This window comes from Littorina saxatilis, linkage group LG8 (assembly GCF_037325665.1).
Source record: "Littorina saxatilis isolate snail1 linkage group LG8, US_GU_Lsax_2.0, whole genome shotgun sequence".
Taxonomy (NCBI): domain Eukaryota; kingdom Metazoa; phylum Mollusca; class Gastropoda; order Littorinimorpha; family Littorinidae; genus Littorina; species Littorina saxatilis.
The window spans coordinates 46,596,958-46,601,957 of NC_090252.1; the positions used below are offsets into that span (position 1 = coordinate 46,596,958).

General features: G+C 38.9%; 1 protein-coding gene across 1 annotated transcript in view; it reads right to left on the reverse strand.

The window, feature by feature from the left end:
* LOC138972341 (uncharacterized) overlaps positions 1-857 on the reverse strand; it is a 21,715-nt gene extending 20,858 nt beyond the window's left edge. Inside the window, exon 1 of the mRNA XM_070345017.1 lies at positions 751-857. The gene's annotated coding sequence lies outside the window, so the exon portion shown is untranslated. The remainder of the gene's footprint in view (positions 1-750) is intronic.
* Positions 858-5,000: the final 4,143 nt, after the last annotated feature.

The following is a 5,000-nucleotide window of genomic DNA, read 5'->3' on the forward strand; positions in this document are numbered from 1 at the left end:
CTCTGGGCAGTAGCTGCTCAAACGAAAGCTGCAAAAGATAGAGAAGCAATGCTTATGTTAACAAATCAAGTATGTTAACAAATCAAGTATTTGTTTCGTTATCTAGGTAAAACACACACATTATTTCTTCTTACCTTTAAAAAACAAGCATATGTGGTGACTAAGATTTCAGTTATAATATGAATAATTACTATTTGTCAAACTTATTGTGCGTTTAGAACTGTCGCAATAACAATACATGGGCAAAGGCTGATTTTTGTGCAGAGCATCATTACATAGACAATACAAAGGTCATATCCAAGCAATCACGTGTGTGGTGTAAACATTCAGGAATTGATGTAACAGTGACACAGAAACATGCGACACACGAACCGACAAAACGTAGACTACATGCAAACTACTCTGAGTCGAGTGCAACTGAGTGTGAACTTAAGTATTGTATATATGCCATATACTGCTGCAATCGGATGAAAAGTGTTACGTGAACGATTACCGGGTATTACATAGACCATGTCTGACAGCGTACATATTTTGCAAGCGCTGTGTTGATGTAAATGCCTTGTGAATAGAAAGAAACAGCAACGTTTTGAACTAATGAAATCATGGATTTTCATGAATTTGCTTTCTTTGAACACAGTGTTTTCTCATATATTGTGTCTTATGAACGTATTTTACCTGAATTGGATTTGTTTGGAAGTAAACCAGCCTCTTTTTCAGGTTAGGCATATAGTCAAGCAAATTATCACTTACACTTGTTGACTTACGTTGGCATGATACCAGACGAAGCAAGAAACGGCACACTTCCAAACCTATAAGGTACACCAAGAAGAAGAAACAGGAACAGTTTCTCAGAAACGACAGAAAGTGGCTAAGATATGTGGTGACCCGTCTCATTTATAGCAACCGTGCATATGAGGCTCCATATGCTTGGCGCTGGTGGACAATATTCACTTTTTTGGCCAAAAACGCAAGTTTTGGCCAAAAAAGACAAAGATTTGGCCAAAAAACCCACACATTTGGCCAAATAAAATAGATTGTGGGGCAATACTTTATATGTAAACGTTTTGGCCAAAACTGTTTTTGTTAGCTAAAACGGGAGATTTGGTCAAACTTCTGCCATAAAAAGATTTGGCCAAAAAAAGATTTGGCCAAATCTTTTGTATTTGCTGGCGCTGGTGGACAATATTCACTTTTTTGGCCAAAAACGCCGGTTTTGGCGTTTTTGCTTTTTTGGCCAAAACTATACTTTTTTTGCCAAAACTTTGCTTTTTTGGCCAAAACTAGGCGTTTTTGGCCAAATCTGGCGTTTTTGGCCAAAACTATACTTTTTGGCCAAAACTATACTTTTTTGGCCAAAACTATACTTTTTTGGCCAAAACTATACCTTTTTGGCCAAAACTTTGCTTTTTTTGCCAAAACTTTATTTTTTGGCCAAAACTTGATTTTTTGGCCAAAAAAGTGTGTGTTTGGCCAAAAAAGTGAATATTGTCCACCAGCGCCAAGCATATGGCGCTGGTGGACAATATTCACTTTTTTGGCCAAAACTTTGCTTTTTTGGCCCAAAAAGTGTGTTTTTGGCCCAAAAAGTGTGTTTTTGGCCAAAAAAGTGTGTTTTTGGCCAAAAAAGTGTGTTTTTGGCCAAAAAAGTGAATATTGTCCACCAGCGCCAAGCAAATGGCGCTGGAGAACAATATTCACTTTTTTGGCCAAAACTTTGCTTTTTTGGCCAAAAGTGGCGTTTTGGGCCAAAACTGGCGGTTTTGGCCAAAACTATACTTTTTTTGGCCAAAACTATACTTTTTTGGCCAAAACTTTGCTTTTTTGGCCAAAAATTTGCTTTTTTGGCCAAAACTGGCCGTTTTTGGCAAAAAAGTGTGTTTTTTTCGCCAAAAAAGTGAATATTGTCCACCAGCGCCAAGCATAGCTCCCAAACATACTTTTTTCCTTTGCTTTGAATAGTATCCAACATTTTGCTGAAGTAATAGCGACAGAACTTCTGTTCTACTCATCAGTCTGCTCAAAATAACAACATGTATGACCGTATATACAAGGTAACTGTTGTCATACAAAAACGCCTCCACCGCGTTTGGGTGTGTTTGGAACATTTCTCTGAGTCATAAGAGAAAATCTAAATATGTCTGCACTGTTTTCTGCTTCAGACAACATAATGCTTGTAAGGTTAACATGGTGTTGCTTCATAGTAGTTTAATGATTCTTACTTTCATCAACACACTTACTGTTTTCTTGCAGACCGACAAATTGTCCGTCAATGTTTTCACTTGATGCTGAATTGTGACCGTCCACCAGGGAATGAGTCGGATGTCACATCGCGCGGTTCTGCTCTAGGCCTAATATACGTCCGGGAGGTGTCAGGTAACAGTGTGAGGGTCACCTTAATCACAGGCTTATAACTCAAAAAGTTTTGGCTCGTTTCTATAGAGATTACACAATGTTCTATCTATAACTCACGATGGGAATACCGAGAGACTTTCTTTGTTTAGTGGGGCACTTACGGGGGTCGAGGCTTGCCGAGACTGACCCCCTCAGTGCCCCACTAAACAAAGAAAGTCGTGAGGGATTCCCAACGTGAGTTATAATAGAACATTGTGTAATTTATTTAGTACACTTTTAATGCGGTAAGACGTGTGTTGTTATGTTTTTGGACTCATCACTGCGTCTATTTACATCCCATACAGGGCCTCGACGCCTGAACGGAAGTCTGCGTTTCAATGGGTGTATTTGTGAACACGCCAGCCAAGGACGACTGCCAAAGGAATAGGCTTGCGTAAACATGCCAATATCAAAGTAGTCACACCCCATACTTTCACCATTCTGAACAAACATTCTTACAACCAGAAGTCCAAGCACATGATTTGCGGTTCAGTCCACGTAGAGTGACATAATATTCAAATAGAACATTTCAAAGAAAAGCAAGTTAAATTCAAATAGTGAATAATAAACAAAAGTTATGACGCAAAACAGGAAAAACGAATGATGCAACATTCGGATACTGATACAAAAGGTTTATGGGCCAGGGGATTACTTCCCTTGACCTACATTTTGTGCATCCGAACATAAAAGTAGTCCGATTTTTGATGTCATGCTTCTCAGCTTCTGTTGTAATCTGTGCTGGCACCTATATTGAGTTCACACTGAAACACTCTGGAGAATCAACACATCGGCCAAACCAGAGATCTGAAGGAGTATCTCTGGCCAAACGATGACGTGTTTTGGAAACAAATGTTGCAATTTGTTTCGAACATTTGACGTCACGAGTTCCATAGTCGGTCTCCTGGCAAATGTGTGTTGCGTGGTTCACAACTAGAGATCGTTTACGGTGGCCTGGCGTAAAATAAAAAGAAATGTTCTTGTAGCACGTACCGGTACTCATAAGGATACAGAAAGTAAGTGCTTGCTGTAGGAATTGTCGTTATCGTTCATTCTTTATTGTTCACAATCATTAATTGCTTGTAGATCTCACAAGCAGAAACACTCTGCAGCCAACAGATATGTCACAGCGTTCAAGGTTTCGTTTCTTTGGTGCATTTTAGTTGTAAGTGGACGAACTTTAAGCAATATCATGAATATGGCCTTTTGTCCAGATCCATGAAGATAAATATAGGTGTTATGACATTATTCCAATGTTACTGGACTGGAGATTTTGTTCCGAACCGGTGAAAAATCTCATGTTCACTGGAGCGCCATTGTTGTTTACAAAACAAGCGTTGACGGTATTTGGAGATTCGTGCGCAGCTAAAATTAGACCGTACAGTGAATTTTGACGAGTTTTTACCACGAGTGCGCATGCTCAGATATTTACACAACGTTTTTAGCTCTTCAAAGCGCATGCTCATATATTTACACAATGGTTTCCTGGGTTTTTCCACAGCTTTACAGCACCTTTTACCATATATGGAAATTAAAATTGACGCACTTGGCCATATAAGGAACATAAATTGCAATCAAAGAGTGTACTAAAAAACGGATTTCACCACTGGATAGAGCATAAACAACTCGTTAGAAAAATGTAAAAATATAAAATCATGCAAAGGTGACATGCGACTCATTCCGTGGTGGAGGGTCACAATTTGACCAATCTGAATGAATAAACAACATTGTTGTGTTCAGTAAGCAAAACCAAGCCCACACACACGCAAACACACACACACACACACACACACACACACACACACACACACGCACACACACACACACACACACACACACACACATATTTTGTGTATGTTAAGAATTTGTTAAATACAGTTACTGGTAAATGGGAATTGTTTTGTTTTACTTGTAGCGGCCGTTCACGAAACCAAAATGGCATTGTTCATACAATACCTAAAACTACCGTCGAAGCGGCCTGGTTTTAATTGACTATTGCGGTTTTATATTGTTTTTCTTCTGGTTTCCTCTTTCTTTTCTTAATATATATTTGCCTTTGATAAACCAGACTTACCCTTTTTAGCCTTTGTCACTCGCTCACTGTATGTCTTCTGCTGTTTTATAGACTCCTTTTCCTCTGTTCTACTGAGGTTATCCTTATAATGTTTGTTCCGCAGAGATTGTGCATGGGATTAAATTAACTTTCTCAAAACTATGTTTTCAAAACATACTCTATGTTCCCTTTTCATGGCCAAATAATTATTCGTTTCTTTTGGAGCGTTTAAGAATAACGTCACAACCCCGTGTTGTGCCTTAAGTAGACGCCCATAACGTTTTTGTAAGGACATTCAAACACAAGTTGAGCTGCCTGCCTTCTTTAGCTTTGGGATTTGGGGAAATTAGGTTGATTAACCATGGACTTGTGTAATGTGTATTAGATAAAAAAAAAATTACCCCAACAAACACATCTTTTCATCATAAGATGCGCCTCTTCTTCAACAAATGATGATGTTAAAACACATATAGCATGCTGGACTTGCAGTCCTTTGTCTTTTTACAGCAGTGATCTTCACACGGACGTTGTAAATCCTCAGTGTGTCGGTGGGTAGGTA